Source organism: Danio rerio, chromosome 9 (genome assembly GCF_052040795.2).
Source record: "Danio rerio strain M-AB ecotype USA chromosome 9, GRCz13ab, whole genome shotgun sequence".
Lineage (NCBI taxonomy): Eukaryota > Metazoa > Chordata > Actinopteri > Cypriniformes > Danionidae > Danio > Danio rerio.
In genome coordinates, this window is record NC_141029.1 from 5,029,825 (window position 1) to 5,047,933 (window position 18,109).

General features: G+C 36.6%; 1 protein-coding gene and 1 long non-coding RNA gene across 15 annotated transcripts in view; both read right to left on the reverse strand.

Moving 5' to 3' along the window:
* The window catches only part of fmnl2a (formin-like 2a), a 134,206-nt gene that overhangs the window by 98,157 nt on the left and 17,940 nt on the right, over window positions 1–18,109 (reverse strand). The window lies entirely within an intron of this gene.
* On the reverse strand, window positions 4,299–10,120 carry LOC147842237 (uncharacterized). Its single transcript, XR_015499141.1, has 2 exons — window positions 5,297–10,120; window positions 4,299–5,204 (listed from the first exon to the last, which is right to left on the reverse strand). It is a non-coding gene; the product is annotated as an uncharacterized LOC147842237 (long non-coding RNA).

Genomic DNA, 18,109 nt, shown 5'->3' on the forward strand with positions numbered 1-18,109 from the left:
AAAACAGCCTATTCTTAATCTATACTAAATAGCCGGTTCTTAAAAGGATTCGGTCAGTGTTTTTGGTTTGTAATCTAAATTTGTCATTTAAATGAAAAATGTCTAGGCCTATTTATATCATTCTTTTTATTTAGTTGATTATTTATTTATGCTGTTGGAAACGCCGCATGTGTGTGAAGATGTTCTGTTGTTAATATGTTCTGTTTGCTGTTGTTCGCATGGTAAAATATATCTTTTTTTTTATTAAATATTAATTTAATATTAATCTGACTGGTTAATGGTTAATATTGACCTTTGATTAATCAGGGACTGAGATGAAAGAAAATTAATGAATAAATTAATTATATACAGTTGAAGTCAGAATTATTAGCCCCTTTGGATTTTTTTTCTTTCTTAAAGTTTTCTGAAATGACGATTAACAGAGCAAGGAACTTTTCACAGTATGTCTGATAATATTTTTTCTTCTGGAGAAAGTCTTATTTGTTTTATTTCGGCTGGAAAAAAAGCAGTTTTGAATTTTTTTAAACACCATTTTAGAGACAATATTATTAGCCCCTTTAAGGTATTTTTTCCCCAATCTAAAGAGAAACCATCATTATACAATGACTTGCCTAATTACTCTATCCTGCTTAGTTAACCTAATTAACCTAGTTAAGCCTTTAAATGTCAAAGCTAGAAGTGTCTTGGAAAATATCTAGTAAAATATTATTTAATGTCATCATGACCAAGATAAAATAAATCAAATGAGTTATTAAAACTATTATGTTTAGAAATGTGTTTCTAAACAGATCCAAAAGCAGTGGACAAATCAAATTCAGTCAAATCTCTCTGTTAAACAGAAACTGGGGAAAAAATAAACAGCGGGGCTAAAAATTCTGACCTCAACTGTAAGTGAAACATAATTCATGCATGGGATTAGTGTTTTTTTTTTATTGATAATTTTATCAAATGTATTCATTTGGTTAATGAGCGAAGCTTGCAGTTTAAGAAAGTTACAGAAATGTATACCCCTACATTTTTGGGGCCTCCAGCACACAGGGCCCCACTGCAGTGTCTTGTGTGCTCGTCTGCTGGGTCACTGGTTATAGTTGAGTAACTCTGTTGTGGAGCCCTGCGCTTGGAGGGAGGATGTTGTTCTCACTCTTTTTATTCTGAATTGTTCCTTTCCTCTTTGCTGCCACTGTTGTTTGTTAAATGCTTCTTTGAATTATAATTGTTTTGTAGATGAAACTTTCTTATTATGCCAATAAAGCTTAAAAGTTTATTATTATTATTATTATTATTATTATTATTATTATTATTATTATTATTATGTATTCCTCCATGTAGGAACTATCATGGAGAATCCAATCCAACATGGAAAAAAGTTCTTCAGTTCAGTTTTCTTGTAAGTTTCCTTGTGTTTTCAGGATTATTTATTTATTTATTTATTTATTTATTTATTTATTTATTAATTTATATTATTATTAAAATATTTATTAATATTATTATTATTATTATTAATTATTATAATAAATAACATTTTATTATTTATAATTTTTTATTATTATCATTATTATTATAACATAATGTAAATAATAAAAATATAATTTATTATGATTGTTAATAACAATAATGATAATAATAATAATAATAATAATAATAATAATAACAATTATTATTATTATTATTATTATTATTATTATTATTATTTAATAATATTTATATATTATCAACTTTTTTGTATATATGTATCTTTAATTAAAAATACAAAAACTAAAACTTCAGGAGATCATGTTGTGTATGACAATCAGTTTTTATGTTTATGTGCTTTTTATGGTGTTTAAAGTCGGTAAAATTAAAAGAAAAGTCCTATTTTATAAGTGTTTCAAAAGTTAAATGTGTTTCAGAAGTTTTTTGAGAAATCAGGTTAATGCATCAAGAATTTATCACAGAAAGTCACTGTCTGGTACGAAAGAGCTTCAGCTCTTAATAGGCTTAAATACACAATATCCGTACTTACAGATTAATGGCTAACAGTAAAGAGCTGCTCATTCCCGTATAAATGCGTGATTGTTTTTCATCTATATTTTGACTGTTTCAGTCTACTGCAAAGACAAATCACTAACGTGACACCGCTAACGTTTGTAGCAAAACAAAACCTGAAATCTTTTAGCAAAGAAGTCAGTGAAGTACAATTTTTTTTTTTTTTACATTTTCTGTCTTTTCCTTCTTTTTCTTTTAGTCTTCCTCCCCTACCAAAAGGCTCCTTACAGATTTAGCCATGTGGCGAGTGTCATGCCCTAATTAGTGCAACGTTTCCGTAATCTGATTCTGCGGGGCTACGCAGGTGTCCCCTGTCTGCTAGCGGATTAGCAGTGTAATCTTGACCCCCCACTGTCCACTGCACCCCCAAACACAGACAATAGAAAACTAGCTTAGCTATGACTTACTGAAGACTGTCCAACTGCATTTATTTATCTGGGGGCTTTTTACAAATTTTGGCTTTTAAATATGCTTCACAATAAACAAAAACAATTTTGGAAAAATTACTTGCTTGCTTGTTTTTAGTCCAAATGTAAAGAAGTTCCTAAATTTAGAAGCCCTTTGAAGACGATGTAAAAATACGGTCTTGTTTTCAGAAATAGTGTCAAAACGAAGTGTTTTTTTCTGAAAACAAGCAAAATAATCTGCCAATGGGGGAAAGTATTTTTAGATATCTGGATTGGAAACAGGATTTAAGTAAGGATTTAAGTTTTTTTTGCAGTGTTAACTCGTTTTAAAATATCTGCAAGTTCATCGTATGACCATCATGATGATATAATTGTATGTCAATGTATGTGCAAAACTTGAAAAAGTAAATGTAGCATTTGTTATATAATTCTCAGTACAACAGGTTTAAAGGGTTAGTTCGCCCAAAAGAAAATGTTATACAAAATCGGCTCTGGCAAAACAACAACACTTTGAGATACAAACACTGAAAACTTTTATATGAGGCTACATCTACACCAGGGGTCACCAACATGGTGCCCGCGTGGATCACATGAGTTGCCCGTGGGCCTGTTATAAAATTAGCTTACCATAGCACCACATACCTGTAAGCTGCATCTAATATTTTTGTAGCTATTCTTTTTAAATCACACTTGCATTGGTGTAAAATTAAAAACGACATTAAATTATATATTTAAAAAAACATTGAAAAAATTTCAGACAAATGAAGTGTTGATATTGATATTTATCTGTTTCCAATCAATGTTGACAACTATTGTGAGAAATCATTAACATGATCAGTGTCTTCACATAGATGAATATAATTTATTATTAATAATAATTGAGCAAATTTATTATTAGGAAGTGTTTATCAAAATTGAAGCCCTACACATTAAACGATACCCAAGAAGTAGCTCTCAGTTTCCAAAAGGTTGGTGACCCCTGATCTACACTAATCCAGATGAATGTGAACATGGCTTTTTCATCTAAAAATGTCCATGTCCACACTATCGTTTTCAATTCATTCTGTCATTCACACTAAAATGTCTGAAAATGCTTTCGTTCACATGCACACAAGCCTAAGACGCTCGATCAAATCTGCATTTATTTACTTTCCGTCTCTTTGAAATGTCACGACAAAATGTCAAAAAAAAAAATTTCCACTGCTGAACAACAATATCTGCCAGTAAACATTCCGTGTCCTTTGAAGCGAGGCAATATGGAGCATATACGAACTGATATTATTCTTTAATAAAGCTGTCAAAACGGACAGCATTCAAACATGACTAAAATGTGTCATCACTTTCAAAAGCCTCAGTTTTTGCAGTCCACACCACAACACAAAAACACCATTTTCAACAGTGTTTTTAAAAAAGATAGATTTTCGTACCCTAAAAACAGAGAGAAAAATACAAGTTTTTAAACAAAATGTATTAGTGTGGAGATGGGTTAAGCGAAAACAAATCACTGAGACATATCAAATATATTCTTTGATATTCCACAGAAAAAAACTAATTCTTACTTTTTTTTTTTCAAACAAACATTATTTTCATTTTAAAATAAATCATTATCTTTTTGATTTGTTTTTATTTTTTAGAGGAATTTCACTTTAATTTTAAAATATCAGTCAAATAATGTTTATCATTTAATAAAATATAAGAATTTAATGAGTAATTGTAGACTAAAATACTACAGAAAATTCATCCTGATAAAACTTTAGCCCATTTGCAATTAATAATTAAACATCCCTGCAAAAAAATAAAAAATAAAAAATATATATATATATATATATATATATATATATATATATATATATATATATATATATATATTTTTTTTTTTTTTTTTTTTTTTTTTCTCAAGTCGTAGTCTTGTTTCTAGACCAAATGTCAAAAAATTCTTAGATCAAGAAGCATTTTTAGGCAAGCAAAAAATATTGTCTTGTTTTCAGAAATAGTATGCCAAAATGAAGTGAGTTTCTCCTTAAAACAAGCTGATGGGGTTATCAAAGTGAAAACAAGATTATTTTCAATAAGCATTAACAGATTATTTATTATGTTTAAAAAAAAAAAATCACTTCCAATTCCAAATCAATTTCAATTTCTGAAAACAAGACATTATAATTCCCCTCTCTAGAAAATGCTTCTTGATTAAAGAATATTTCAATATTAACACTAGAAACAAGACCAAAAACTAGAATAGCATTTTTTGCAATCTATCACATGAAACCTGTTGGTTCTTAATAAAATCCATTTTGAGAGTCTGATCTACTACCTTGAGAAGTTAACTGTAGATTTGTTTTAATACAGTGGCCGATCTGTGTTGGGTTATCAGAGTTTAATCCTCTAAATGCTGTACAGTTAAGCTGATTTATTCTCTTTTTCACCCAAAACTAAATAGCAGTGTGTTAGCGAGCAGTCCGTTTCTTTCTCCTTCTCTTTCCCCCACCAGATGATGTATTATTACTGCCACAGGTCTCTGAACATGGACTATTTATTCACCAAACAAACACTAGTTCAGTGCGGAGTTGTGACGTTTACGTGATGTGCTGACCCTGTTGAAAAATCCAGCTTAAACCAGCCTAGGCTGGTTGGCTGGTTTTATCTGGTTGACCAGCCTGGTTTTAGAGGGGTTTTGGCCATTTCCAGGCTGGGTTCCAGCCATTTTCAGCCTGGTCTTAGCTGGTCAGGCTGGAAAATGTCCAGCCAAATCCAGCTAAAACCAGCTTGACCAGTCTGGTTTAAGCTGGACATAGCTGGTTTTGGCTGAACTCCCAGCTTGGCTAGGCTGGTCAAGCTGGTTTTAGCTGGTCATCTCCCAGCCTGACCAAACCAAACGAAAAAGTCTCTTGGTGCCATATCTCAAACTCAACAGGAAGTCGGATATTTTTAACTTCCTGCTGAAAAAAAAGTGGCGTTTTTGCCATTTCCAGGCGTTGTATTTTAACGAACTCCTCCTAGGGATTTTTTCCGATCAACACCAAAATTTGGTTTTGTCATCTAAAGGCCTTGGCGATGTTAAATTGCTAAGATTTAGAGTTTTCGCAGAGGGGCGTGTCCGTGGCGGCATGACAAACCTCAACGCATCGCCATTGACAAGGAAGTCCTTATAACTCAACCACACAAAGTCAGATCTGCCTGAAACTTCACATGGTTGATGAAAGTCCTCTCCTGAACAAATCTACATAACAATATTGAGTCAGTCATAGCGCCACCTGCTGGCAACCGGAAGTTTGACTTATAACTCAGCCACACAATGTCTGACCTGCCTGAAAATTCACATGGTTGATTAAAATCCTCTCCTGAAGACATCTACATGCCAATATCGAGTCACAGTTAAAGCGCCACCTGCTGGCAATAGGAAGTTACTTATAACTCAGTCAAGCAATGTCCGATCTGCCTGAAAAATTACATGGTTGATAAGATTCCTCTCCTGAAGACATCTACATGCCAATATTGACTCACAGTCATAGCGCCACCTGCTGACAGGAGAAAGTTTGGCATAAATCTGTGATTTTCTCAGGTTTTTTATGTATATATATATATTGGCATAAATTATTATTGTTATTGTTGTTATTGTTATTGTTATTGTTATTGTAATTGTTATTGTTCGCTGTTCTCTGTCATCCTGAGGCCACCGGGCGGCGGTGAGCCCGGGTGCGAGGTCCCTATCATCGCTGCTTGCAGCTTTAATCTGTGATTGGATCCTTACCCCTGCTGTCCCTCACCTTGATCCCTGCAAGTGACAATGTCATCACTATGGAAAAATGTACTGTGTATCATAATAGTTAAACATGAATAAAAAAGGAAGATGGAAGAAGAAAAATAGAGATGCATTAATCATGATGCATTTCTTGTAATTATTCTCATTTTCAGGATCTACCAGAAGAGGGATAAAGATATGCCATGCTGGCAACCACTTCGAGCAAAGTTAACCCAAAACCAAAGATTTTAACTCATTCTTCAGTCGTCACTCATTGAGTTTCTTTCTTTTGTTGAACAAAAAAGAAGATATTTCGACAAAATCTGTAACCATTGGCTTCCATAGTAGCTGTTTTTCCGACTATGAAAGAAAATTGTTAAAGGCTTCTAATTTTTTCTAAATATCTTCTTTTGTGTCCAAAGGAAGAAAGAAATTAAAAGGTTTGACAATTTTCATTTTGGGGTGAACTATCCCTTTAAAACACTCCCCACAGTGATGTTTTCACTGCTGTCACATGCTGTCCAGCCCTCTGAACCGAGATACCATACTGAAAGCGGCCCATAGAGATGAGATCTGATAATACACACTCAGGACTCTTTTGCATGACGTGTCACATCCAACTGACCTAATAAACATGAACAGACACGCAAAGACAGTCTCACAAATAGCGAAGAGGAGATGACAGTACATAAAAATTGACTAGATATTTTTCAAGACGCTTCTATACAGCTAAAAGTGACATTTAAAGGCTTATCTAGGTTAATAAGGTTAACTAGGCAGGTTAGGGTAATTAAGCAAGTTATTGTATAATGATGGTTTCTTCTGTAGACTATCGAAAAAATAGGTAAAATGAGCTAATAATTTTGACCTTAAAATGGTTTTAAAAAATTAAGAACTGCTTTTATTCTAGCCGAAATAAAACAAATAAGACTTTCTCTAGAAGAAAAAATATTATCAGACATACTGTGAACATTTCCTTGCTCCGGTAAACATCACTTGTGAAATATTTAAAAATAAAAAATAATTCAAAGGGGGGCTAATAATTCTGACTTCAACTGTAAACGAGGACTAAAATGTTTTTGAATTAAAAAAAAACAATATTTATACTGAATTTATATCAATAAAGATTAAGTACAAACAACGAGACAGTTTACTTGACTTCTGTGCACTGCAGCGAGTCCACCTGAGAGACGGCTGAACTCCCCTGCCGGCTCACAACATGAGGCGGAAACGGCCATGGACTAAACTCACATAAGCAAGACGGCAGACGCGAGCAGATAACAAGAATGTAAAGTGAAATGACTCTCTGCAGACATGGGTCATTACGTTTGAAGAGTCTTGAAAGCCAAACCATTTAAACAGATTATTAAAAAGAAAGAGGAAAAAAATCGTATTCATATGTAGTGTGAACAGCACACTCCGAGGACTAGTTTCATGGGCCCTCTCTGACTGCAAAATGTAGAGGCAGCTACATTTTGGTAGGCCTGTGGCTCATTCACATTGCGACTTTGCTTCTGAAATTCTGAGATGAAGCGCTTTAGAACGGTTTGAAGAAAGCGTGAAGCACAAGGGGACACTGCCATGATCTCTACTCTTTTTTGATTTGTCCACTGCTTTGGATCTGACAGTGACTACGTTTGCATGGACATCAGTAATCAAATTATTTGCCTTAATCTGATTAAGACAATAATATGATTAAGGTGTTTACATGAGTTGCTTTATGAATGATCCTTTCATGATCCCGTTTTACATGTTATATCACTTAATTTAATTAAGGTCATTGCGTCACCACGCTATCCAAGTTTCCTCTGGATTTTCATGTAATTTCGGGTGTTTCTTTTTACTTTAACTGCAGTTTGGCACTTTTACTTTTATTCAGGAACATTTACACTTAGCTGATAATTGATTATAAAGCTTGTTTGGCATGCTGTCCCGGGAGACATCCCTGAGCTTATAAGATCCTCGAGCCCTGGGCTCCCTCCTGTTGCAGGGTGAAAGGGGAGTTTGAGCTCAGGCAGATCTCGATGACTCCCCCCCCCTGCTTATTGTAGCTAAGTGTCAGATTGAGAAGAGGTGTACTCAGAGCTTGGCTAAAATATTTTGGATTAAATGTTCAGGGTGCTTGTTTTTGAACTGTGGGAGGCAACCGGAGGACCCGGGAAAAACCCACGCGATCACGGGGAGATCGAGCAAAACTCCGCACAGAAATGTCGCCTGGTTTGGAAGGGAATTAAACCAGGGGCATTCTTGCTGTGAGGCAACAGCGCTAATTGCTGGCCACCGTGTCGCCCGTTTGAAAGGAAGGAAAGTAGGGTTGGATGGGGGTGGGGGGGTGTTCTTCAAGACAAAGATATTGAGATGAGAAAAGTCTGGTTATTTATAGTAAGTTAAGAATCGTCTGATAGGATAATTAGTCATGAGCTAATGTTGGAACAACTGTGAACAATCATAAGCACGTGATCCTCTCGAAATTTGTTTATAAATAAACTTCACTTCATGAATACCACGTGACAAACAGAGGTATTGGAAGCAAGTATGACGTAAGGGCTGGTGGAAGAGAGTTGTTTTAATGTAATTTGATGCCATACGCCGAATGGGAGGGAAAAAAAAACTGCATTTCCAGGGTGTCCGCGGGGTCTTAAAAAGTATTAAAAGTTGATAAATCAATTATGAGAAAATGAAGGCCCTTAAAAAGAAGATCAACTGCTGGAGATCGCAATTGAAAATCGCTTTTAGGGGTCATTCGTATATTGCGTCTTTTCTAGAGTTAACGCAAGTTCGTTATTTACAATGAAGGTGCCTGGCTTGGGCGTGCAAGCAGCTTAATACGCTCGCTCCTTCCAGAAGCACCTAGTTGATTGAATACAACCCCCCTCCCCCCTTTTCCAGTTTATGGCAAAATAGGGTATATGCCGAGCTAGTGTTTTTCCCATACTGATAAACTTCCGGTGACCTGTTATCGTGAACTTTTTTCCATTTTATACGGTTCCTTTTACAGTATCGATGTTGTGATGTCATTAAAATACATTCAGGGCATTCATTTAGTTGCTCAAGCGTAAAACGAGACAAAAAGCCGTTTACTCGCACGCGCCAGTCAGAATCGGCAGGCTAGCGCAGAAGCTCCATTGTAATATGAGCATTTATTTTACCCCAGTATATTCAAAGACATTGCGGGGGAAAATGTCATCTAATGCAGTGCTTCTTGTACAATTTGAGACCCACTTCATATCGAATATCACTCAGCTAGTGGAGATCGCTGATATTCAAAGAAAACAGACCTTAAACGCGCCGATTTTTGCATTGGCAAACAGTTTGCTAGAATCGCTTGACCCAGATTACTGGCAAATTAAAAGTCTCATTAGCATGCTTCGGCATGTACCCTATTGTCATGTCCGCGGTGATAAAACGGTTGGGGACCACTGTGTTAGGGCATATTAACAGATGAGATAATTGTGTATAAAAAAACAAAATCAAACATGGAGAGTCTCAAAAACCCTCTTGACGAACTACTTTCTTCCACGTTGGATTCAAATCATTAAACAGCTGAGCAAGCATCTTTTAAACTGTAGGTCTGTAGTGTCTGCTTTTTGCTGGCTGTGTGTGGGTGGAGTAATACACAAAGGGTAAAGAGGCTGTACGGATGCTGATATTACTTCAATATATCACGGCTATCAGCCAATCAGATTCGAGAACCAGACAGAACTGTTGTATAAAAAATTTAGCTTTATTGTAATTATATATCACAGAGTTATCATATCGGTGTCCGTCAAATAGTCCATATTGTCGCATCCCTAATTAATAATATTCATTTAGTAGTTGTGTTATGTACTCTTTTTAAACTTTTTTTTAATCTTATCTGTTGATAATATAGTAAGAGACTCTACAAGTTGGCTTCGTCCCCAAATCTTACCTATAAATCAGCTGACCAACAAGCTTAATTTTATATCAAATCAATTGTTTTATTTATTTTTTTTTATTTGCTTGTTTATTTTACAGGGACAATACACTTGACATTGTTATACAAAGATAACCGATGTTGTGTACATAGGGCATATAGTATAAAGCTAATTTGCAGCCCTCGTCCCTGGTTAGGCTTTACATTATATATATATATATATTAAAAAAAATAATAATAATAATAATGATAATAATAATAATAATAATAATAATAATAATAATAATAAAGAAAACTGGCAAGAATAAAACACAATACAGCAAACATGTACAACGTGTGTTAAACAACACATTATGTGTTCTAATACTGTCAAAATAAAAGTCCCTGACTGAAGAAAACGTTTTAAATGGCATCCCAGAGTGGGAAGAATGTCACTTCCAAACAAAATACAGTAAAATATATATGAACACATGATATAAACATTGGGGGATAACAGATATGTGGACACTGTCCTCAAATGACATGAACTTTTTTTTTTTAGAGACTGTGTCTCTAAAAATCAAGTTATTCTTCAACAGTGGTTTTCTCTTGTTTCTTTTCTCCTTACTTGTTGAGTAATTAAGTGCTCTGGTGCTTTTGTACAGTCAGAATAACATCTGGATTCACAAACACATCTCCTGGCCAAAGTGAACAACACCCACATACACTTCCACGCCATCTGCGCACAGAGCTCAGGCCGCGCTGGAGTTTCGCGCAGCTGTCACCTTGGCCGCTGCCGAGATCCTGAAAGCTCCCATAATGCACTGCATGACAATGATGAGGGCAGAGAGCCCAGCAAGCCAGTCTGAGCAGTCACTGTTCACTGATGAAGATGCCAAAGCAACCTGTGACTCCATCTCCATGTGCTCCAAACAGACACGCAGACTAAAACTGACACAATACATTAGACAAAAGAGCCAATCGACAATGAGTGGCACTATGAGTTAATCAGTACACAGATACTCGTCACAAATGCTGATTGTGAAGCTATAAAAGCGGGTGAATTGGGCTGTTAGGTTTTATGGAGGTCTTTGTATTTGCTGCTTGCTATCGAAGAGTGTGATTTTACAGTTCTTCTGTAACGCTCCTGAAACAGTTCTATCGGGATTACTAGAAACCTTAAAGGCTGTGACATGCCAAACTGACAGCAAAGGACATGTGCTGATAAAAGTAGACTGTGATGACAGGGACAAAAAGTTGTTCCTCAACATACTGCAAAAACTACAGTCAACCAGCAGTGCTGGGAGTATAGGCCCGTGCAGACCGGGACCTTTTCACAAGTACTTTTCGCCAATGTTTAACGCCTCGTGGCTAAACAAAAGGTGCCAATGTTATCATCCACATCATCACGCAAAATGCCAGGCTTAAACAGAGTATATACAGGAATCAGAGAGTGAAATAAAATGCCTTTTAAGAACTTTTTAAAGACTATTTCCATACATTTTAAGGCACCGTTTACACTAGTGCGTTTTAGTTTTAAAACAGCATTTTAGATCAAAAACGATCCGCGTCCACACTAGTGTTTTACCTAGCGTTTCTGAACATATCTCCGTCCACACTACGCCACCAAAAACGTATATCACGTGACCATCCGCGCACTCTGAGCATGCGCGTTCTAATATAAACAGAAAGCATGCGTCCTGCTCGGCATTTGTTTATTGTTAGTCAACAAACGCCAGTTGAACAATAAACGCAATGACAAAGAAAGCAAGAGAGGTATTTTTGTGGACAGATGAAGAGGTCGAGTTGTTACTAAACATAACAACTGAATAACTGCACAATGGCGCCTAAAACAGACAATAGTGCAAACAACGCTCCCATTTCTGTGCCCATGTTGTTGTTTACAGTGAAGGCTGGTCTGCTATCTTCCGGTAGCGTTAAAGCCATGTGTTACAGTCATGTGATAGAGGCTTGACGAATAAGGGAAGGATACGCAATGACACAAAAGCCCCAATCAGGTAGCAAATCTCAGCAGCCCCACCTCCGTTTTCAGATGTCTCCGTTTTCCCTCATCCACACTGAGACGGAGAAGCAGCGTTTTAGATGGAAAACAGTCTCTCCAGCATTTCCAAAACACTCCGTTTTCAGCGCTCGAAAACTCCGGCGTAGTGTGGACAGATTGCGTAACCATAGCAAAACTTATGCGTTTTCAAACTAAACGCATTAGTGTAAACAGGGCCTAAGACTCCTTTAAGAGTTCTTAAAGTACTAAGCCGAAGGAAAATGAATGAATGAAGTTGTTATGATCAGATCTCTTTGTGGAGCACTGACAAATAAGAAATCTCACTGAATAATTATAACAGCAAAATTATGGGAATTGTAGTTCGACTTCTGTGGCTATTTTTGTGAAATTAACTTAAAAATAGTGTGATGCCTTACATTTCAGGGCCAGTAATATTGTAATAAAATTAGTTACATTCAAATTAGGCATGTCAAAATTAAATGTTTCTTCGGTGCACCGCGATGCAGACGCAGACAATTCGGTATCGGTTCAGTAATAATCATAACCGGTTATTATGTACTGACGTCATTTATCTCATATGCGCTCTTTCGCGAGGGAGGCAAGCGCAGGTATTTACAACACTCCAGGAGCCAACGCAGAAACTGTGCACAATTTCACTGCATGTGTGTTTTCTGGACAGTTTTTCCCTGACACTTACAGCAGAAGCCCCTATTTCTCTGCGATTGAGGAAATGAAAGGGAACTCCATTTTATCTCTCTCTCTCTCTCTTTCTCACTGTGGCCCAGTTCACCTGCTGGCATGACTTTTCCTCTCGGCTGCTGGCATGATTTTTCCTCCCCTTTCTTTTCCTCTCGGCTGTTACAACGATACTTCTGGATATAGATCTGCATTCCTGAGGCTGTACCTGTGCATTGTCGCGGGACCCAACCAGATTTAACCGGGAATAAATTTCCGAATAAAGCGCAGGAGCGGTCGGTAACGCTGGTGTAATTTTAACACGAGTGGGCGGTCTCACAATATCGCTCCCGAGTGAGCGCGTGCGCATGTGTTTGTTTGTTTGTTGCTGTCTATGTTTGTGTATGTGTGTGAATAAAAGACAGTGTGGTGCTGTGTGTCTATGTGTGTGTTTGTGTTTACACAGACAGCTTGTTATAGCCTCCCCACACAATACAACACTGTGTATGGAAAGCATCGTCAATGCACCGTGATGCACCGAGATATCGAATTGAACCGAATCGATGGCATGATAACCGAACCGAACCGTGAGACCAGTGTAGGTTCACACCTCTAATTCACATGACAGTTACTAGTGATTTAAAGAGTAATGGATTCCATTTTGGAAGTAACCTGCCTGGCTCTGTCAACCAGTTTGGGTGTTCTGCCCCTGAATGAGAAGAACTGTGAGATTTATTTCTTTTACTCTTTACTACACTGCAATTTATGTCCAATGACTGATGTTCTCTCTCAAGACAACTCCAACAGACAGTCATTCAACTTGCTTAATTGCCCAAAAAGCCAATAAATGACTTCAACTTGTGCCAAATTTGCTAGACACAACACAAAAAACCTAGCTGGCACAGACAACCCAACATTGGCAGAGTCGAAAAAGTGTGTAAGGGAAAACGTCCATCTTAACACATTTGCTCTCTATTGTTGTTTTCATGCAATGTCTGCTTCACTAACCTGGACAGCCAATCAGAGTTCTCTCTTTCTCTGAAAAATAATGCGTAGCATTTGATGATATCTTAACTTAAGAGGAGTACCAAAACAAGAAATTGTCTGCAGTACAACCAACCCGGGCTCATTGTGGAAACGTAGCCCCGCGGGCCGCGAGATACATCCTGGGAGGTACGTATTCGAGCGTTTTTTGTTTTCGCAGATCCGTGAGAGGCTGCTGTGCGCGCTTTTTCGCGTCATGGGCGCCTCTCTGGATCGCGTGCCGTTCGCGCCCGTGCCGTTCTCGCGCGAAAAGCCGCCGGATCGGCCGACTCGGCCGCCCTCCTCTTCCTCCTCCTCCTCCTCCTTCCCTAAACCCGAGCGATGGTTCGCAAAAGCCGTCCAGCAAAAAAAAAAAAAAACGCTAAAGCCCTCGTCTTCAATTTCGACCGCGTTTTCGGATCCCTCAGCGTTCTCGCCCTTATTTTTCGGATTCTGTTTTTTTTCTTACCGGATTCCCAGAATCGCTGTTCCCCGGACTAGATCCCAGTCGTCGTCACCGCGGCCGGCTCCTCCTCCTCCTCCGGGGCCTCCGCTCTGCCGACGCAACGCTGTGAGCTAAGCGGACAAACTGGTTGCATCGGGAAAGCCCTCCACTCGAAGGCGAGCCGTCGGCCGGCAAGCGCAAAGAGGAGGGGCGGAGCGCCGCCACACAGCCCCGCAGCGTTCACTCGAAAAAAACTAAACGCGTCCGTACGTACCTCCACGTAATCCACGTACCGCCACGTAAATCGCGGTCTCCAGAAACGTCCGCGGGGCTACGTTTCCAGAATGAGCTTGGGTTGAATACAACTCTGGCTATTAAATCCGGGCTTACTTTAAAATAGGGTAAACGAATGTTGGTACTATGCTTTACATAGTAGAGGGGAAAAAAAATACTATGGAAGCCAATGGATACCAGTGCCAACATTCTTCAAACTATCTTCTTCTGTGTTCAACAGAAGAAGATACTATTTTAAAAAGCCTTTGAAAAAGTAAAGGGTGAGATCTTTCATTATCTGACTTTTTTTTTTTCTCTCAGGCTTATACGGTGTCTAGGCCTTAATGATACACTTGGGCTCTCTTTAAAACCCCCTCTGAGTCGACTAAAAAGTGACCAGACTGCAAAAGAACTTGTTTCACTTTCATATAAGCTGCTTTTGGACTTTAAACTCGAATCTAATTTGAGTCCCAGCCAACTTTCCATCACACTAGACTCGAAACAGTTACAGGTTGACTGTTTATTACAATAAATGATTACAATATCAAATGTTTTCCTCCTTTTTTATGCTTTTTAAATAAATTCTTAAACATTTTTAAGAGAACCATCCTTTTAATATCATCATCAGCATCAACACGAAATAAGCAGTCATGCTAGATTATAAAGTCCTGGTGTCAGAATTACACCTGCTTTTCCCTCCAGCTACAGTTAATATTCTTGTCTGCTACAGCTAATTAGCTCAGAGAACAGCCTGCCAGAAAGGCCTCAAAGACCCTAAACGACCCTGTGGGACCACGGATGGATGGATGGATGGATGGATGGATGGATGGATGGATGGATGGATGGATGGATGGACAGAAAAGAGGAGTGAAAGGTACTGTAGGCTCGTGCCAGGCTCTATTCTGACTAAATAAAATGTGCGTATGTGTGTGTGCGTGTGTGTCTGGCTGCTGCTCAGAACCACAGCTGTTTTCAAGCGTCTGCTGAAGGGTGAGCAGCCATTGTTGATTTACATTCATTAAGAGTCAGCAGGAAAACAGGCCTGTGACGATAATTATAATCATACATGCAACAACACAGACAAACATTATATAATTGAACATATATATAATGACTATGTAATTATATATATATATATATATATATATATATATATATATATATATATATATATATATATATATATTCCGTCATTGACAAATTTTTTCCAGCAGTGACGGAAAAATCGGAAGGTGATCCGTTATTTTGACGATAAGGAAAAACGCTAAACACATGCGGGCATTTCTTCTTTCTTTTTGCCAACACAACACACATTCCGCAACTCATTACTGGGAAACATGCACTCTCCCATTCACACACATTCATACACTACAGAAATGCCGGGACTCAAACCAGCGACCTTCCTGCTGTGAGGTAACAGTGCAAACCACTGAGCCACCATGCTAAAAGTCAGATGTAGTAGTATAGTAAATAAAACTAACCAAATAAACCACAGTTTTACTTAACGCAGTGCAAAATATGGATAAAATACGTCTGCTTGGATAAAAGCGTCTGCTAAATGACTTAATGTAAATGTCTAAATGTAAAAGCCAAAGCAATGATGAAATCATCAAAGGTAATTCGGTATGAAAATATATAGATCAGTTACAATTAGGTACAATAATGACATCAGCACTGTCTGTTTAGGTGCCTTCACACTTTATACATTAATATATTATAAATAATAATATGTATACAGTCTGCAAAGGTAATTAACTAGGGTGGATAGCCAGAATATTAACACAGTTCTGCTGTTTAATTACCAAAATATTGTCTGATTCAAGCATGACTTACATTCGCTACATCACATATATTATACTATTATGGCATAATTATGAGTTACATCACATGTATTACACTATTATGACATAATTATGAGTTGCTATTATGACATAATTATTAGTTACATCACATGTATTACACTATTATGACATAATTATGAGTTACATCACATATATTAGACTATTATGACATAATTATGAGTTACTATTATGACATAATTATGAGTTACATCACATGTATTACACTATTATGACATAATTATGAGTTACTATTATGACATAATTATGAGTTACATCACATGTATTACACTATTATGACATAATTATGAGTTACTATTATGACATGATTATGAGTTACATCACATGTATTACACTATTATGACATAATTATGAGTTAAATCACATATATTACACTATTATGACATAATTATGAGTTAAATCACATATATTACACTATTATGACATAATTATGAGTTACTATTATGACATAATTATGAGTTACATCACATGTATTACACTATTATGACATAATTATGAGTTACATCACATGTATTACACTATTATGACATAATTATGAGTTACATCACATGTATTACACTATTATGACATAATTATGAGTTACTATTATGACAAAATTATGAGTTACATCACATGTATTACACTATTATGACATAATTATGAGTTACATCACATGTATTACACTATTATGACATAATTATGAGTTACATCACATGTATTACACTATTATGACATGATTATGAGTTACATCACATGTATTACACTATTATGACATAATTATGAGTTACTATTATGACATAATTATGAGTTACATCACATGTATTACACTATTATGACATAATTATGAGTTACAGTACATCACATGTATTACACTATTATGACATAATTATGAGTTACATCACATGTATTACACTATTATGACATAATTATGAGTTACTATTATGACATAATTATGAGTTACATCACATGTATTACACTATTATGACATAATTATGAGTTACTAGTATGACATAATTATGAGTTACATCACATGTATTACACTATTATGACATAATTATGAGTTACAGTACATCACATGTATTACACTATTATGACATAATTATGAGTTACAGTACATCTCATATATTACACTATTATGACATAATTATGAGTTCACTATGATGTGATGCTGATCGTTGACAGCTTCTGTTGTTTTAGTGTCAGTGTTTACTCTTAACACTCACTGTACATGTGTTCCCTGTCTCCATTGTTGCTCAACAGCATGTTGGCCAAATAATGGCCTTACTTTAACAATGAACAATTGACAGTTTCAAAACGCAGTAAGCACATTAAAATAAACAATGGAGAGTTTTAGTCTTAGACAAAAGTCAGCAGGCTACACTTTATGTCACTGTACTAAATAAATATATAACATTACAGTAGGCGGGCTTTACAGGAGACAGGACTAGTTGCCACATGAAGAAAATCTCACAGATTATTAGTCAAATATCCACTAGTGTGTTCATGAATATCTGCCAGTCCTGAAGATTGGATTTTCGAAAGTATTACAGCGCTTTGTAAATGTTTATTATTACCATTTTTGCTACAGCTTGATAGAGAGCTTGGACCCAGAAACCACTTCGCCTGCCGTCACACTTAACAAGCAGATGGTGATTCGTTTTCACCAAAGGTGAGAGTTGGTTGCGCTCAAGCCCGTCAAAGGAGAATCGTCTTCAAGGGGGCGGAGCATGTCAGATATTAGACAGCATTTGATTGGTAGACCAAACTGCAAGTTTTAAATGTTTATA